Source organism: Astatotilapia calliptera, chromosome 20, assembly GCF_964374335.1.
Source record: "Astatotilapia calliptera chromosome 20, fAstCal68.1, whole genome shotgun sequence".
Taxonomy (NCBI): Eukaryota; Metazoa; Chordata; class Actinopteri; order Cichliformes; family Cichlidae; genus Astatotilapia; species Astatotilapia calliptera.
Genome location: NC_137441.1, coordinates 10,995,514 through 11,015,272, shown reverse-complemented (window position 1 = coordinate 11,015,272; position 19,759 = coordinate 10,995,514). Strand labels below are relative to the sequence as shown.

Sequence of the window (19,759 nt, the reverse complement as noted above, 5' to 3'; positions counted from 1 at the left end):
GGGAGAGCCAGCGGGGCTTCCAGTGAGGAAAGTGTGATGCAAATACACGAGAGCGCAGTTACAGTTTTACGCCTAAATCTTTGCAACAGGAGACTGACAGCAGGGATGGAGACAGATCTTTTTAAATCACCTGCTCATGCATCATCCAGGTGCATTTGAGAAACGGCACAACTCTTGACATAAGTTGTCAGCTGCTTAAATCGAGCGCACAAGGACTCTTTTCAACCTGAAATCCTCCTCCTCTTTTCTCTGCTCAAATTAAGTGTCCACCTCGGGGGTTTGACTTATTGATCCGTTTTTCTCTAAATGCAGCTGATTTCAGTTCAATTGATCAAGCAACGGTTTCACTCACTCACTCACTCACTCAGTCCCTGTCCCTCCCCCACCACTTCTTTCCCCCTGTCGCTTTTTGCGTTGCCAATAGTGTCAGTGCTTGACAACGTTTTGTTGAAGCGCTTAAAAAAAGATAGAGGAGAGATAATTTCAGTCGTGCGCGGTGGGAGGGAAGATTTGTGCAGTCAAACAGAAGAATCAGTAGACGAAGAGGAGGGGAAAAAAAAGTAGGAAATCTCTGCAACCGCTGGAGTCTCATTCAGCACCGCTCGCTCCTGGACAGCGTCTGAGCGGCGGAGTTGATCGAGAAACAGGGGATTTGTTCAAACATCCAATCTGGGAGTAACACTGAATTTAAACGGGGCGCTTAATTTTCTTCACGACTTACAATCCACATTGGTATGTTCACTTCCCACACCTGTCATGCTCTTCTTTTGAATTGAATCTGTGCGGCAAGCAGCGTTTCAACAGCGAGGGAGTCCAGAACTGACTGGAGCTGGTGCCGCCAAACAAAGACGCTGGAAGAAAAAAGAAACCTGGACGGCATCGCAGCTCGCAGAAGTTCTTCTCCTCCACTTTGGGCTCACTTGTATCAGGAAGATTTAAAGGTAACCGGTATTCTTTTCTTTTACACTCTTATACTGGCGTCAGCGAGCTTTAGGAGTGGTATGACAGCCAAGCATCCCAGAGTTACGCAGCTGTGTTGTGGTTTCTGCCTGTGAGAGTATGCTGCACAAACAGTCTAACCTATTAAGCTACTTAATTGGCATCTTGGTGTGCTTTGGAAGCAGTAGTCCATTATATTAAGAACACACACCAACAATTAAGGCAGTCGTATCTTGTTTCATTGCCTTTTGACTAAACCCAATATCAAATAGTGACTTTACAAATCTCCTGGTGTGTATGCGTGCATTGCAAGATTTAGTCCTGTTTTGGGGAGGCCGTGGTCACATACTCAACAGATGAATCACATTTGCTGAAAGGCTTTTGGAGGAAGAACGAAGCTGGTGGTAATCGTGGAGCTGATTGGAGGGGGGGCTTGGCAGTACAATGAAGCCCTTCATCAGCTGTATCTATAGGAGCTCCCGCTGCAAACCCCTCTCTTTTTTCCGCTCCACTTGGCTAGATCCTTGCAGAAGCAAATCGGGGAAGTCTATAGGAGTAATCAGTGAACACACACGGTAATCCTAAAGTAATGTATTCATTTAAGATAGATATGAAGATGCTGCTAATGACGAATATGCCAGCTTTTACATGGTTGTCTGGAAGAATAGGTGCCAATCCATCTTTGCATTTAATTATTTTCAAGTGAGACTTGACGCTCTGGCGGGTGATGGTGACGCCTCTCTGATAGGCTAATGCACCTCTGTTGGAGAATGCATTGATTAGAGCTCACGTTTCTGCTACTCGCAGGTTATACATGATGGTTGTTTCATTATGTCAAAACAAAGTATACACTGATTTCTTAAAGATTTTCTTAAATTTAAGTGATAAGAAGTGCAATTTCCCTCTAGATTTATAAAGAAATAAGAAGAAAATCTGCTTAAACACTGTTCTGATATGAAGGGTATTATTTTATCCTTTTTTTTTGTTCCACACAGAGGTTTTAATGGATATGCTCTGTTTCCACTTTCTTTTTAATTTTTATGACAGTCTGGCTTTTGCAGGTTTGTTAGGTTCCACTCTAAATCTCTCCAGAGCCTAACCTCCTCATCTACTTCAAATGCCTCACTGGATTTCAATTAGTGAGAATGATTTAATTTGAGCTGATACTCTTCAAAACTCACACAAAATGTGAAAGGCATGTGGTAGCAAATGACAACAATAAAAATGACTTGGTATTTGCACACGGTGGGTCTTTAAAGACCAATTAGATGCTCCTTAAGCACTTCTTGAATCGGCTGGAAACATGCAGACATGTTCCACCGAGCCAATAAAATTGAAACTGAAGCATTTAATGTATTTTTTATATTTTTTTAAAGGCATATGGGTCTTTTGAAATCCCCAAACAACCACTTTTAAATACCCATCAGAACCATTAACAGCAACAACTCTTTCCCTTTTTTAAAATTTAATTTTAGATTTATTATAGTATAAACAAAAACAGAAATGGTGAATTTTTGGGAAAGATCAAGTCTTACCGACAAACGCACCAGAGTATTTGCCCAACAGGAGTTTTTAATGTGCTAATCTTAAATCCCAACAAGTCCCACTAAGATCCACAAGTGGGGACAAAGATTTTTGACCTCCCCTTTTTGTTTTCATGTGTTTGTGGCCTTAATCAGAACATAAAGTATTAAAGAGTCATCCTGGCTTTCTGAATGTTTGACCGGTATTATCAACTGTGTTGCAGTTACCATTTGGCTTTGCTATTTTTAAAGACAATAATATCAAATTGTCTTTATCATAACAAAGATAATAGGATTTAAATAAAGTGCACTTCTTCAAACACGTCTCATAATTTTCCCAAAGACCCGAGCCCAGAATGTGTAAAGATGACATTTACTGACCCTGAACTGAACCCTGTGAAGCTGTGCAGCACCCCTAATAAGACCTACTGATTAAAGGTTTACATTAGTTCAGAATTCACTGTTCAAGTTAGGGGTTACCAATCAGATGTGAAATTTTAATGCAACCGAAGACGTGCCGTGCCAGAAGCCAACCCCAGCGAAAGAACAATTCCTTCACACATTTGGCAGTTTAAAAAAGCTTGCTTTCCAAAGAAAAAAAAAATCTAAAAACATCGATATTTTTTACACTTCACTTTCAGAGTATGCATGTTTAATGGTGCGAGACAACATCCAGTATTTCCACTCATTAACACACAGAAACCCCTCTAATTTAGATCGAAATCCCAGAGAAACTCGACTAAAAAGCTCACTGCTTATATAAAACCTGTTAGTTTTAAACTTTACATCCAAATGGGCTTTCTTGTACTTTAAGTGTTTCAGATCGGATAATGTTGCCTTTATACCCAGAAAATCATCCAGGACATGTTTACTGTCATTTCCCTCATCTTATGTAATTAATTTTTCATGCTGCTAGGAGTTAGCATGACATTAGAGGAACGGGGCAGAGAAAATCATTTTCCTCACTGGCTTCTCTTCCTTTTTAACACTGTGCTGAAAGCAAGAGCATACGTCAGCGCTGAAATTCACATCCAGCAGTGCATAGAGACCGACAGACAAGATGAGGCAGGCAGACAACGCTTCTCTCTGCCTGTTGGAAGACTTTTAGATATCCATTTCACTGTTGTTCCTTATCACTGCTTCTTGATCATGGAGTGTCTACATTCTGGATCACCTCCTCTGCTTTTCCTCCTGGCTGTCCATCTGTTCATCGGGGGGCCGTCTGTGTGGCCTCGCTGTGCTGACCACAGTCTGATGATCTCTAAAACAACAGCAGAGCCATTCCTCACACATTCCTATTTTCTAAACTGCTGCTTCTTCTTCTCTACGATCCTTTAACAAGCTTTCTGGTTTTCGTCTCATTTCTTCCACGTGTGTCTTGTCTGGTAAAAAATAGTTTTGTCGCAAGCTTTGCGTACTTTTCTTGATGATATTTTATAGTCCAGGTGCTCTTGTGTAAAACTACCATGCTATAAGTAAACTGTCTTATCAAAGAATGTGTGCGTAAGAGCTATAACCCGCCTACAGTTGGAACATCTTCATTAGAAGCCTGTTGACACTAATCAGAGATGACAGCCACTGACACTCTGGTTAATTTACAAGATTTACAACACAAACAATAAAGGAAATAATCTTTCCATTCCAGCAAGCGTGTTGTTCATAATGGAGACGTATTTGACAAGGCGTCGAATTAATCTTTGTTCTTATCAAATGTTGTAATGCCACTTGCTGGCCTCAGCAAAACTGGCATCAAACTGCAGTTTAAACTGATGCTTAAATTTGTTCCCCTTGACAGGAGGAACTCATTCAAATAAGTCAAGAGCATAATGGATCCATATCACAACGCACTTGTTACGACTCAGACAACAGGGTTTCGATTTAGCCTTCAGAGTCATAAGATGAAGAATTGCTCATGATCCAACTTAAACGTAGAGTCATCAAGGCCTTTAAAAAGAAAAAAAAAAAAACTCAGTTAAGTTGATTAAAGTTGCAAGAAAACATTCACAAACTCTTTGGACTGATCATCAATTCAGCACTAATTATTCTGAAAATGTGTTGTGATCCTTATGTCACCATTATTGCTGAACAAAGCGTAAAAACACACAAACAGCGGTACCTTTCATGTCTTTGTGGAACACTGTGAATAACAATTAATAGTATAATACATGTGTTTTAATAACACTCTTTTAATAAATTGATAAGTAATTCTCAACAATGATGGCTGGTTTTGTTTTTTAGTTGAAAAATAACTGCTCACTTTGAATTTAATGAATGTTGGAACGGAGGTGTGTTTCCTCTGCGTGGTATCACCTTCTTTTCCAAGACTCTGTGGAGACCAATTATTGTAGTTCTGAAACCAAAAATGTTTTTTTTTTGCTTAAAGTGGGATTTTAACTTCTCGAAACTTTTGGACTCCTCTCTCATATTTTTCTTTCTCCCTCCCTTGTATTCCTTTTTAGCCTATATTTTACGCAACTTCTATGAAACTAGGGCTGCAAATGGTTTCGTCACACTCATGTTTTCCAAGTAGGACATGGTGCTCTTCCTTGGGCATCGGTTATGATGTATAATTGACAGATTTGTTGATTAGTGTTGGATTAAAGTGTAATTTCACGGGGGAAGATTTGGCTGAGTTTTTCACAGCATATTCCAAACACCTAAATCCAAATCACAGAAATAAAGGACAGACAAAGATTAGGACACGCTCTAAACTGAAAGTAAAAAGAAGCTACTTTTGGCTGCTCACTTATTCAAGAGGGGTCATTACAGCAGGTAGCTGTGCATGTTTGATTTGGCAGAGTGTTCTGCAGGATGCCCTTCCTGAGGTGTCTCCTCCTGGGATCGAACTGGGCATCTTTCACTTGTTAGGCAAACTGTAAGTGATAGCGTTAAATTAACCAAGCATCTAGAACATCTCATATTTAGCTGTTATGACTACAGATTTAGGTGGATGCTATAATTAATCAGGTTGTTGACACCGAAAAATAAATATGTCTATTTCCTCATTTTAGCCACACACACACAATCTACAGTTAGCGCTTATAACATGCAACTGTTCCGATGTGTCGTCAGGACATCATTTGTCCTGTCCTTACAATTCACTGTTTAGGAAATGGCCCTTCACTGTAAAGAAATAAATCTGTTTAAGTAACTGACACCAACTCACATGCACATGGAAATCATTCTGACAAAGATTTGCAGTCTCGCGTTTACATGCACTGACACACATAATTGGGACAGTGTGATGCGCACAAACGATGTGCAGATCCTGCATTTGTTTAACCTTAAAGGCTATCTTGTCTCGTCTTCATCATTTTATTTGTGTAGCTGCTGTTATTATTCATCCATACATTTTCTTAGCTGTTCCAGTCAGAGTCGTGGAAGGGCTGGAGTCAGTCCCATGACTTGCTGATATGGTGCACGAAGCAGGGTACAGTGTAGAAATGTAACATGCCTCACACAGGCAGGATTTCACACATACATAATGAACCACTCCTTGGCAAATATAAGTAGCTCTACTTTGTGACAAATAAACAATGAAGCACTAATCACCTACCTCTTCTGAGTGTATCCTATCTCGTGGTTAGACACCTGCTCCCCCATGTTGGAGAGAGTTATGTTCATGGTGATAATAATTATGTTCAGCAGCCCCAGTAAACTCGATGCAGCAGATGAGCTGCTTCTTCACTAGGTGCAGGTTCCGGCTAAAATGGTATTCCAGCTCACATCAGATCTTTAAAGCAGCAGACCTACTGTCACCAAGTGCCATCCAAGATGGTTTATTTGGAATTCTTCTGACCGAGGGGTGAGAGACTCTTTGGAGTGCCACAACGATCGAGCTTGTTGGAGGGTAAATATGAGAAAGAAAGCGTCAGCTTCATAGTGAGAGTGAGAGGATTGTCCACTAGTAAACCAATCACAAAAAAAAAGATTTATATTCATACTTAAGGGGGCATTAATATAACTGGGTGGTACCCCCAGTTAAAATCATGTTTGGCTATGTAAGCCTAGCTATAAAGGTTTTGTGACTTATAAGACCCCGTCAGTAAGAAAACATGGATGTTTGCATTGATATTTACAAAAGTCTCTTCTGTAATCTGTCCAACTACACAGGAGCTTATTGCTGTAGTTTGAATACCAAAACGTTGTCAGCTGGGTTTTTGGGGGTCGTGGAATGAGCACCAGTCACAAAAGTAGTAAAAGCTACACGTTTTAAAAGGAAAACGTATTTATGTGTTTGTACCCTTAACGTGTGAGCGGAGTGGAAGATAAACAGGTATACTCGAGCTCGCAGGCAGTGACCAATTTGCATATTTATAGATCTGTGCATACTAAAAGAGGGAAAGGCGTGGCATTACATCTAAGCCATTTGAAAGCATCAAGGGATAATTTTGATTGAAATAAAAAAACCTTCTAAATATGTATTTCTGATGAACAGAGATGAGTTTTCAGGGACTTAATCAGTACCAGGAGAGGAGATTTAGGACCTTAGCCATCTGGGTAATAAAACGCTTGTTTTTAGCTTTGGTAAGATTACATAAAAACCTATGTCAAATGTCAGTGCAAAAAGGAAAACAAACATAATCTAGGGTGCTTAAATTCAGCGTTTTGTTGTCCTGTCTATCCGACTTCCTCCTCTGCAGCCTTTGTGGCTTTAGAGAAATAACCCAGTATTATCGTCCTTGCCTTAGACACGAGCAACAGGAAACTATGTCACTAGAATCTAAACAAATGTTATTTTGCTGAGTGAGTGCTACTGTTGTTTTTCTTGGAAGGACAGTGTCAGTAATCAGCTTGTTGTTTGGTGTGAGTAACATTGGCAAACCATGTTTTTATTCATGCTCTCCCAGCAGTCAGCATGAACTAAACAAACTTTCAATTGGTTACCTGTTCAGCTGCGTGCGGTGAAGCTGCGCTGTTTTTCAATTTTCAATTTTAATTTCAATCACAGAGTCCATGGGAATTATTTCATCTTTTCTTTTAGTAGCCTTAGTCAGCACTTAACCTGTTGTTTGGTATGATGTCTTCAGGTCATTTGAATCTTCTTGACTTTATTTGCTTAGAGCAGAAATATCAGCTTTAATGGTATTTTGGTTAGGAGTTTTTGTAACACTGGACATGCCGCTTCCTTTTCCACAGTCCCTATTTAATTGTATTAATTCTAACATGCAAGCATAATAGAGGTAAGAGGCTAGTTCACAATCTGTAAAACTTTGACATGGGGGCCAGAGGTTGTGATGCTGCTTCGAGGGCAATTATAACAAGGCTTTTTTCCTTATATGGTTTCATAATCTTTGTTGCATTCACGACATTAACCCTCTGCTGTGTCCTGTTCTTATGCTCTTAAAAAGGCACACAAGGCTTGTGTTTAATAAGGAGGGCTGCTTCTGCATTTTTCATTGATATTCACAATGCGTGAGTTGAGGAATTTTCCCGCTTTCTTTGTTAGTCTGTCGAAGCCTGCCCACTACTCATGAATATGTATGAGCATATTTTAGACTAAAGACTTTTAGTCTACAAACTCCCCCATGAGCCTTAAAAACTAAATTCTTTTGCACAGTCAAACTGATCTTAAACCAAACAATAAAATTAATAAAATCCAAACATAAATGTATTCAGTATAAATGTTCTAGATACAATAAGTCTACAGCAGATGATTGAAGAAATGAGTGGGAAAAATGATCCCCACTCTTTCCATAATACATGACTTCAGGGCCAGTTCCTTTTAGCTGCAACAGACCACTACAGATTAGTCCTTGTTCTGCACACCAGCGCCAGCTAGAAATCTCTTGCCAGCAGCAGTGGGAAGGCTCAGATGAGTTCCTAAATCCTGCAGTCAACAGCCACCCATCTCTATGTGAACTATTCCTGGCCTTGATTACAATTCGTGTGCCACAGTGACTGGCTCCAAAGAAAGAACCACAAGGAGATATTCAATTATGTGCCTAGCGGGGTGGGATGGATGAGCCTTTTGCAGCGACTGAGAAAATTCTAAATTCATTTAATGTCAAAAAAGATTTTTAAAAATAGTTCTGATTTTGGCCAGTTTTCATGACGTGACAAGTTGTTAAGTCATAGCGAATCTTGCAAAAAGATTTCAAACCAAGCACTAATTCCTTTTGCTCCTGTTCTGTTCTACAGGGAATGCTTATAGATCCACCATTTAGATCAAATTTTCTAATTAGCCTGAAAATGCCTCATAGGAAGCGCTCATCCTATACCCTACGCTCCTTCAAAGACCAACATAGGTATAATGATAGCAGACAGTGGAAATGATTTATTTGCAATCCCCCACTCTGCTTGTTTTGCCTAAGTCAAATCTCCACAATCTAATATAAACGAAGCAAGACAGGAAGCTTAGGATAAGTATGAGGCAGCACAGTAGTATTGCTTCTGAGCAAAATGCATTAACATATTGACTTTGCAGAAGTGCATGCAAGCTACCTCAGCTCACAGTTGATTGGCTGGTGCAAATGAGCTCAAGTAAAACATGCAAGCAATCAAAAAAACAAACATGTTGGATGATGTTTTATTCAACGTCTCCCGCACTCTTTGTCAACAGTTCAGCGCAGCAATCATATTGCACTCTCCAACAACATCCACGGAGCTGTGTTTAACAACATTAAACTGTAAAGGGAGGCTGCCATTAGAGGCTTTAGTTGTTTCACTTGTTGTGTTTTGCTTCATAATGGGTCTGTTGGGCTACTATGTGTGCTGCAGGTCAAGTTAATGGTGTTTTGATCTTTTAGAAGCCATTAGTCAGAGAATCCTTGTCATTGCCCCTGCCCTTCCTGAATATGACACTTCAGTTCACTGGTAATGAGATGTCTGTATCTACACCAAGTCCTGATTACTAAAGCAGAAGCAACACAAGGGATACAATGTCAACTAGTCCCAGCTTTCATGTATAATATCTATGTGTTGGGTAAATAAATTTTTAAAACACACACAAAGAACTGGACCTCCTGATTTTATCTCCTGAAAATAAAAAGAAGAAAGGAATAAGTAAGTAATTTCATTCATGTCTTCTACAGACGATGGTTGGAGATTCAGGCCAGGAGTGTATTCCCTTGCGGATAGCTTCAACATCAGGTAGGCCCAGTTGTTCCTTTTGCTCTACTTCCTAGTCCATTTGGAGGAAGCATGTGCAGCTGGTGCCTTTGTTAACTAGCTGCCCTAATAAGTCTGTGCGGTCATAGCAATGGTGTGCTTGAGTGTGCTCCATTCAGTGACTCCATCATGCTACTGGGAGACTTCAATGCTCATGTGATCAATGGCACTGAACCTGAATGGTATATTGTTATTGGACTTCTCTACAAACCACAGTTCGTCCAAACACTGTGTTCAAACATTAGCATCTCCATAAGTGCACGTGGGACCAAGACACCCAACATTGCGGGTCAATGATTGATTTTCCAATCGTTCTGGACAACTGAGTAAGAGAGAGAGAAGCTGAGCTGTTAACTGATCACCACCTGGTGGTGAGTTGGATCAGGTGATGGGGAAGGATGCTGGAAAGACCTGGCACACCCAAACCTATAATGAAGGTGTGCTGGGAACGTCTGGCGGAGGTTCTGGTCTGTTTGTCCTTTAAGTATCTTGGGTCTTGTTCATGAGTTAGGGGAGCAAGAGATTAACAGACGGATTGAGGTTGCGGTTGCAGTGATGCAGACACTGTACTGGTCAGTTGTGGTGAAGAGTGAGCTGAGCACAAAAGCAAACTGTCGATTTAGCAGTCAATCTACGTCCCTACCCTTACCTATGGTCACGAGCTCTGGGTAGTGATTGCAGAAAACGGCTTGGAGATACAAGCGGCAGAAATGATCTTTCTCCAAAGGGTGGCTGGCCTCTCCCTTAGAGATATGGTGAGGAGTTCAGTGATTCAAGAGGGCCTTGGAGTAGAGCTGCTCTCTATGTCAAAAGCAGCCACTTTACTTGGTTCGAGCATTTAATTAAGATGCCTAATTGCCTAACATCCCATGTAAATATAACGGAAATATGACATATTTACTTACACTGTAATAACAGTGCTTACATGTTTTAAAAAGATGCCCATCTACTGTTTATTTTAGGAAACTCCTTGCTTACTACAAGAAGGTCTACAGATTTGTACACAGGTGTGTGTTGCATTTTCAGTGGGCAGTTTCATGATTCAAGATACCTGAAATTCATCTGACTTACACACCGTGTCCTGTCTTTGTTTACAGCACAACTTTTTAATGGGGGCACTGTAGACTCTCCCCAGTCAATACAAACACTATTCCAGACCCCAGCTGCTTCACAACTCAGCAGCATGAAGCCGAACAATGCACGTACACAGCTGTGTGTTTGTTACCTCTTAAGACATTGCACTGATGTATGATGGAGACTTAGTCTAACTTTAGCCCTAACTACTGATAACTTAACGTAACCTTAGCCTAATATTACCCCAGTGGGCATGGCTTCACATTAAAGTTTAATTATCTACACTACTTGCTTTCTTGTTCCTATTATCTGACTGTGCAAACAGATTTAGGTCCCCATAATATGAGCAATACTCGAAACACACGCACACATTCAGTGGTACTGTTAGAATGCCTTAGGCTTTTCTTTTCTGGATGTCTTACCCATGTAGAGAAATATCGGTGCGTGGCATGCAGTGCATTTGATATATTTGGGTGTTCCGCTAGATTAAGTACTACTGGTTCCACCAACATACTCGATTGTAAGAATAAAAATATACATCGTCTTTCTGAAAAAACAAACAAGCATAAAAAGGCACATAAAAGGCAAATTCTGTACAAGTTGCTCTAGTTTTGTTTTGGAGGACATACGGTACTGTGCAAAAGTCTTGAGCCACCCTTTTTTCTTTATAATTCTTCTTTTTTATTCCTTTATAATTTGCATCTAAAGACACAGACTTGTAATTTTTAAAGCAGTCTTGAGCATTAGTTTTGAAGGTCTTTCAAAGTATTTCTTTCAGCATTGGCTGCTTTGTCCATAATTTTCAGTCCAGTCTTTGTACCTGACCATTTTCAGAAGAATGTTTCTTTTTATCTGTTGAACCACTGATGCTGATCTTTCATTAAAGCATAAAAATTTTACCCATCTCAGGGATGTTATCAGTGTTGTGTCTACACATAACAGACAACTTGGCAAAGTACCCATTTAAACAGTATCTTTAGACACTTTATTCTTAGTAGCCTTTGGGAAAAACATATAATTTGCTCTCATTTCGTTCATTGGATCTATGAAAAATGCCAAACATAACACAGTTTGACAGGCATAAAATAAGATTTTTGCACCAACAAGATGATTCCTAAAGAGCTGTTAGCCAAAACCTTGGCATATCTTGGAATGGCATGCCATTAAAATTTTTAGAGAAACCAAAGAAGTAGGTGACAAAAGCAAAAGTGTCAGGCCTAACAAAGTAAAGACCTCACACAGGACCTGGGAGATGCATCTGGCCCTTCAGTTGATCCAGCTATTGTTCGCCGAAGCCTCATCGGAAATGGTTTGAGTGGACGGGTGGCTGAGGTGTGCCAAATTACACAACAACAAAGTGGCTACAGGTCTTATTGAATTTTAAGTGTTTGGTTCAAAATAATGTCAATATGTATGAAGGAGTATGAGTATCTACAGTCGTCTGCATAACATGCTGCCAGTAGAGTAAAAGCACGCTTAGATAGAATTTATATAGAACCTTTTCTTCACAAAGCATCAAGAACTATTTCGAAAAGAAATTACTTATTAAAGAAATTGAAACAAGAAATTGTTTTTGCAGTTTCATGGCTTTTTGGTAACCAAAAAAAAAAAAACCCCAAACACACATGAAACCAGTCTTCTCTTTGAATTAAAATGTTCAGTTTCTAAAACCCATGTATAAGAAGGTAGGGGAGTCATTATAACATATTTTATATAATCTGAACCAATAATGCACTAAGGTCAGCTCTCATAATTGTCAGTTAGGCTTTTACTTGCATATCAATAGTAACCAAGTTCCTGCACAGTACAGAAGAGAAATGCTTTTAGCCAAAGTGACATGACTTCTGTTCCTATATGAATCCGTTTTGTGCTGTTTTCACTTGCAGATCTTCAGCTGCCTTTTCCTTGGTGTCTCCACTTGAGTCCACAGTCAGTTCCTCATACCTGAACTGAATTAGATATTTAAATGAATGGCTGTACTGGTATTTTGTATATCTCTGCATACTAAGAACAATAGTAGACAACAATGGATTATATTAGAATTTTGAACACTAGGAACAAGTCTGGCTATTTCCCCCCCCAAATTTAAATAATATGCAAAATAGTGCTGACTCTAAGGAACTCTAATTGTGTGAACCAAAGGCCATCTTCCAGGTGTACTGTGTAGGCACTCTTAACTTCCAGTCTTCCATCAAAGCGTCGCACTAAACCCACCTGTGCAGACTTGATTCAGACCTTTCTAATGAAATGCTCCATCTCTGTCATCAGACTGCTCCTTTCACAATCTATTACACCTTATACATTCATTGCTCTGGTATACATTATATGCCACTGATTTCTGCTATCCTGCTGCATTGTTTTAATTATGAGGAGGAAGGGGGTTACTGCTGAAACTTCACCAGAAAGTCATTTCATTATTTTCCATTTTATGGATTTTTTTCCCCATGGAGTTCAGCATGTTTTCCTGGGTAATTTCACCACCTTGTTTGGTGGCCTTCTCTCTGTAGCAGCAATGATAACTAAAGATCAGTGGCTAATGTTTAATGCATATATATTGGTGAGTTTAGTTTTCTTTGATGTTAATGTGTTTGCAGGGTTTAGCATCCACCAGTCCAATGCACAACACATTTCCTCTAAAGTTGCACCCTTCATAAATGACCACAGGGTTGAATTCTGGAATAATCTCCACCGACAGATTGGTGGTGCTGCATGTAATGGAATAGCTTAGATGTTTATTGGAATTTAGACCAGTGTATTTGCCTACAAGGTACAAAATAAATTGCAACTTTAGAGCTACTTGGGCCATCCAATGTGACAACATGGAGAACCAAAAATATTAGCTTGCAAACCTCAACATACAAGTTAATGAGTAATACATTTTAGTAACCGTAAATCTCCTTATTAGTACCAACTTTTCTCCAAAGCATATACAAAACTACATGTATGTATAACTTTTGGGTTACTTTAGTATCTCTTTTTAATTCCAATCCATGCTGGTAGTCTGCACTTAACACCTCTATAGATTTCTTTTCAGATCAAAAAGTTTTATATGAAAAAACACAAATACGACAACTGGGCATATATCTATAAATTTTGGATTCTGGTCTTACTGGCTTGTAACACCTTAGAAGGGTCCCTTGTCATATTTTGGATGTCCAGGTTTTCAGGGCACTTCAACCAAAAATATATTTCCTCTTAATTTTCTCAGATTCCACATTTTGATGTTTAAGGTGTAAATGGGTATGTTTTACTTCTGTCTTACTCTTAATTTTCTTGCAGTACACTTCAGAGTAATCTTGTGACAGCTTTTAATCCACAGGTTAAGAGTCTGAAGAAATCACATCTGTTTCATCAGATTTCTCTGAGGCTGATAGCGTTGACATTGTCAGACCAATCTGATAATGATTTTTACAGGACTGTTTGAGTCCAAATTTTTGAGGACTTTGAGCACACCATCAGATTTGTTTCGAAAATAGATTCTGCCAACACAAATACAGTTGTCTGTGGAAACAGACTTAGATTATTTTAGACAAACTTACATTTTTATTAGATATTTTTAAACAAGAACGTTTGATCTTATGGTATCACAGCACCCATAATGGAACAGCGACAAGGTGATAGGCTCAGCACAATGTCTAAACATCCAGATGTCTGGATACAATTCAATGGAATGACCAAAAAATTTGCAAAGCTGAGTACAAATCACAAACAAACTGCAACATTACTAACAACTACCAGATTAGTCATCTAGTATAATTTGTTTGTTTTACAGTGAAGATACTTGTTAGACAAAGATTTATCTAAAAACCTGCTGTACTTAATTATTATTTGCAGTACTGGTTAACAAACTCATTAAACCAGAGTGTCTGTGACAGAGAGCTGCCCGTTCCCCCGAGCCTCGAGTGGGATGCACAGGATCATTAGAGGCTAATGTAAGTCTGGTTGAGGTCAGTTGCTGCAGTAATGGAAAAATACAACCTTAAAGCACAACATGCCAAGCTTTAGATAACTTGTGTAGGATTTTATCTATATTTGTGCTGTTATATGTTTTTCTATCTACCACCTACACAAAAATATACAGTCCGTAGGAAATGTTATTAGATGACTGATCTCAGTATTTTCTCATCTTATTTAAAAAAAAAAAAAAAACCCAAAACAGTTCTGAAAGTGTTTGCAGGACACCAGGAAAACTAATCGACACCTATTTAAAAATAAGAATAATAATTTATTCAAAGTTGAAGAAGAATATGCTGCCCACTTCCTCATTCTACCCTCAAAAAAGATGTGCTAGATATTTTAATGTGAGGCTAATGTGGCGTCAGTCATGATGATAATTGTAACTTTTCACCTCTACAATTCTCTCAACTGAGCCACACTAAACTGAACTTCTCCAAGAACATCTACAACTCTCTGATTACATTTACAATCTCTTATGACAGCCCTCGTAATTGTAAAGCGATCAAGCAAACTCTTAGCCAAGCTATGTTGTTGCTTAAATTATGAAGCCTTGTGAAATCCCTTTATGAATTATTTTTCCTACACCCCCCACCGCCCACCCCCACCCTTCTCTCTTTGGTTGTCGCATAGAACATGTCTAATCTACTTAAAACAAGTTGAAAGACTAGTAATATAAATGAGACTGCTTGGCCATCTGAGGATCTGTCTTCATTAGAAGTGGATCTGGACAGAGTTTCTATTAGCTCACTATCAAGATGGGGAGACTGTGAGGAGGAAATTACGCATGTCACAAGACAAAGTGCGCGCGGCCCAGAGCTTAGCCCAATGGAGGATGAAAAGCCTTAATCAATGACAAGGACTACCGGTGACAGGGCACCATGATCTCCCCATGCGTCACAATGTAGAAGATTATATCCAGCCTCTGACAGATTGACACTTCCTCTGTGAGTTCCTGGCTGAAAACAGAGAAGGATTGCACTGCTTCTCTCTTCTCTGCTCCTTTTCCTTCCTTTGTTCTTTACAATCAAAGGTCTTCCCCAGATTTGGGTCATTACATTTTTTTTTACCTCATCTGCAACAGTAACAACACTTAATATTCTTTTAAAGATAACAGCACTAGAACGCACCCCAGGAGGACCATGTGCGTATCTTGCCAACACTGACAGTAAATTAGAGTTATAATGGAACTGAAAAGTTCAAAATATCACGATGTTGTCATGTGGAATATTCAATTTAAAGGTCATGAGCCCTCTGAAAGAAAATTCTCGTTGTTATGTTTTTCTTATCTGTTTCTCGTTTCTCTTTTTTGTCCTTGTCACATTAATCTTATGAATCAGCCAGTCAGCACCGCTCTTCTGTTCATTTCAGGCATCCGTGTAGAGTATTTGAATTAGTCATATGCCATTATCACACCTGCACTATAAAGTGTTTTTTTTTTTTTTTTTTTTTTTAACTCATCTGCAGCTAAAAATGGTTCTCTGGGGGAAAGCAATGGCTTTTCAAAAAGAAAGAAGGGCTCATTACTTTCGCCTGACCTTATTAAATTACACACAAGATACATTTTTGAGCTACACTTCTGCAGACAGGATGCTGAATTTAAAGACGAATACACAGGTATGACATCATTAAAGGAAAAAAACCTGCCTGTTGACCACAACTGGCTGCTTCATCCATTGCCAAGGTTACTGGCCACAAGTTCCTTTGTCATTCCTCTTCGTCATGGGGCACTGTCTGATAATTATCTTGATTTAATAGCTCTGTTCCTCTGAGGCAACTGTCCTAATTAACAAACAAGGAGCCAATATTTTGATCTTGCCACCAAATCAAAAGGGTGCTAATTGTGCATATCATAGCCTAAAGCTAAGACTGTTGTCTGAATGCTGTAACTGCACCAGCGGTCAAACTTCGTTGTTGTATTTTGTGCATTTTTTTTCATCTATATCATCATATCATCAATGCTACTCGAGAGATTTAATATATCCGATTACTCTTTTATTGAACTCAATATTTAAGCAAACTGCAAAAAGGTACAAATAACAGCACAAAAAAAGTGTGTAACTCCAGCAGAGGATTTCTCTAAAGTCTGCTGGCTGCATGAATCAGGAATCAGCAGTTATATCCACAGGCTGACAAGATAACAAGTACTGAATCTATCACCTAACTTTGGTACAGTAACAAAACTGATAAACCCTTATGCCTCAGAGCGTCAGAGAGTCTGTTCTGCATTTCTGGCTTAAAGGGGATGGGAAAACATGATTCAGTTATTCACTACCTGCAATATTTAAGCAAGCAAAAATCTGGCACGCAATACATAAGTGTGCCTGCAAAGAATGTGTATGCTTACTTACATGGCTGGTAGCTAGTTTAGTAACATAAAAGCAGCTTTTGTATTGCATGCATGCAGCTATTTCCCAGAGTTTTGCTTAATTTAGTTTATTCACACTCCCAGATTTCTGCAGGCACAAACTTGTAGTCTTCTGCCAGAGCTAAAGTGGACTGTGTATAAAAAATGGACCAAGCCACCATCATGTCACCCGGTGGTTTGCGCAATCTTTAAACCAAAACTATGTTTTCTGCTTGGCTGTAAACATGGTATATCTGCAGCTGGACCTTTTAACAAAGGTATGTAAGCCACTTGGGGTTGGCTTTTTGAAGAAATTCAAGGAACTGTAGGTTTTGATATTTCCACACTGGTTTAGTTTTCTAACTCTGCAAGTTGCTGCTTGGTTCAACTGATGCTGACTCGCATTACTCAGACATTTAAGGGATTATCACTGGATGCACAAAAGCTGTTTTTATGCTCGTATGCAGTCAAATGTGATTTTGTCAAACTGGTTATGCTTTACATTTTTTCAGGGAAAGAAGAGATTAATTAGCAGTTAGTAGAAACAATGACAGAGGGGACCAACTCAAGCACTGTATTCATATCACTCTTGGGGACTGGCTTCATATAGAGTGTAGTCTTTAAATTTCACAACAGCTTTTAGTAGTGAAAATGTCATTAGTCATCTCTAAAGTAAGCACTGATCTTGCAGCAGTGCAATGTTTTGGTAAGTCTCTGCTTCAAAAATATTACTATTACTGTTAAAATTTCAGTTTAAGTTGACCTAAAATAAAATCCAAATTAGATTTACAAAGATCAAAATATTCCAAAGAAAGAAGGGCAGGAAGAAGAAAAAGAAAAACTGTCACGGCCAGGCGGATCAGCTGCACGCTGATCAGCCCTCTCTGTTTCTCTTCCTCTTCTCTCTCGCCGGGGCGGAACTCACTGTGGGTTCATGCCCTTGGCCCACGCCCTCGGGAGATGAGACCCAGGTGTCTCATTAAGGGGAGCAGCATTTAAGCCAGGAGGTGACTGCTGTTCGTCGCTGGATCGTTGTCTACCACGCGTTAGTAAAGTCAAAGCTACAGCAAGTTTAGTGAAGAGTGTTTTCCTCTGTGCATCGTCCTTAACCCTGTCTCCCTGTCTACAGAACCTCTTGGATTTTTCCCCGTGTGTTTCCCGTGTGGCAGTGTTGGAGTGTGAACCTGTGATCGTGTGAGTGGATATTCTGAAGAACGTATGCTTTCCCTTGGACTTCACTGGAGACCCCTTCTTCCCCCACTCAGCTGTATATAACACCCCCCTGCACATTCTTGTATATACACCTGGTGACTTGTAAATAAACTCTTCTTGTAAGCATCAGTACCGGAGTCCTGCGCTTGAGTCCTCCTTCCAACCGTAACAATAACGATCCAGCCATCATGGACTCAGCGGACTCAAACCCCACCCAGCAACCCGTCCTCACCCCGGAGGCAATTCTGGAACGCCACGAACACATGCTTCGGCACATAAATCAACAACTGGCTGCACTCACTCAAGCCCTCGCTCAACGTCTACCGTCGGTAAGCCCACCCTCACCCCCTCCGTCTGTTTCTCCTCAGCTATCGGCTCCCAGTCCCTCTGCAGCCGCTCCGCCTGTTTCCCCCACGCCGGCCCCCACAGAACCACCGGAGCGATCGTTACCAGCGCCGGAGCCTTTCTCGGGTGAGTTCGATAAATGTGGTGGATTTTTGACTCAGATCACACTACAATTCCGTCAGTTACGAAGAACATATGAGACAGATGGGGCCAAAATCGCCTTTATGGTTCAACTATTACGCGGGCACGCATTAAACTGGGCGCAAGCTGTTTTGAGAACAGCCCCGGACATTTCTTATGAGGACTTCCTCACCAAATTTAAGAGTGTTTTTGAAAGAGGCACCGGAGCGGAGGCGGCTGCCCACAGACTGTTAAATTTGAAGCAGGGGAGGCGGAGTATGGCGGATTTTTCGGTCGAATTCTGGACCTTGGCCGAAGAGACTGGCTGGGGGCAGTCGGCATTGATAAGTACTCTCCTGAATAATGTTTGTGATGAGTTAAAGAGAGAACTGATGATGAGAGATGTTCCTAAGACCTTGTCTGATGTGATTACGCTGTGTGTGAAGTTGGATGAGCACCTACGGGCGCGTCGGGGAATCGGAAACTACATTTCCCAGAGGCCCCCGGGGCGCATGGAGACGTCAGGTGGGGGCGCGCCTAGCGGCAGTCACTCGTTGGACAGCACGGAAGAAAGTGAACAGCCCATGCAACTGGGCCGCTCCAGTCTGTCGCCCGAGGAGCGGTATCGTCGCTGGAGGGCCGGTGAGTGCTATTATTGTAGCCGCAAGGGCCATATTGCCATGGATTGCCAGGCGCGGCTAAAAGACAGCGCCCGCCGGTAGTGAGGAGTGTACGGGTGGGCGAGGTCTCATGTTCTCAGTCTCCTCCTCGTCTCATGATTGCGGCTAAGCTAACGGTTCGTCTCAGGACTCATTCTCTCGACGCTCTGATTGATTCCGGGGCAGAACAGAATTTTATTGATGCCTCGCTGGCACTGAAGTTAGGTTTTAGCACGGAGCCTCTGTCTCATTCACTCCAAGTCACAGCCCTTAGTGGCCAGCGTCTTCCAGACATTACTCATGTCACAGAACCGATTTCCCTGTCTCTTTCCGGCAATCATGTTGAAACCATACAGTTGTACGTCTTTAAGGCCCCACTCACTCCACTAGTCTTGGGCTATCCCTGGCTGTGTCAACATAACCCTGTGATTGATTGGAGGAAAAAGAGTATTTCGGGGTGGGGGGAGGAGTGTCAC

The 19,759-nt window shown here is 40.5% G+C and overlaps 1 protein-coding gene across 3 annotated transcripts in view; it reads left to right on the top strand.

Moving 5' to 3' along the window:
* Window positions 1–484: 484 nt before the first annotated feature.
* The window catches only part of LOC145422887 (metabotropic glutamate receptor 4-like), a 200,984-nt gene continuing 181,709 nt past the window's right edge, over window positions 485–19,759 (top strand). For 2 of the 3 annotated variants that reach the window (XM_080294802.1, XM_080294804.1), the window contains exons 1-2: window positions 485–941; window positions 9,497–9,554. The gene's annotated coding sequence lies outside the window, so the exon portion shown is untranslated. The remainder of the gene's footprint in view (window positions 942–9,496; window positions 9,555–19,759) is intronic. The other variant, XM_080294803.1, reaches the window with a different exon arrangement.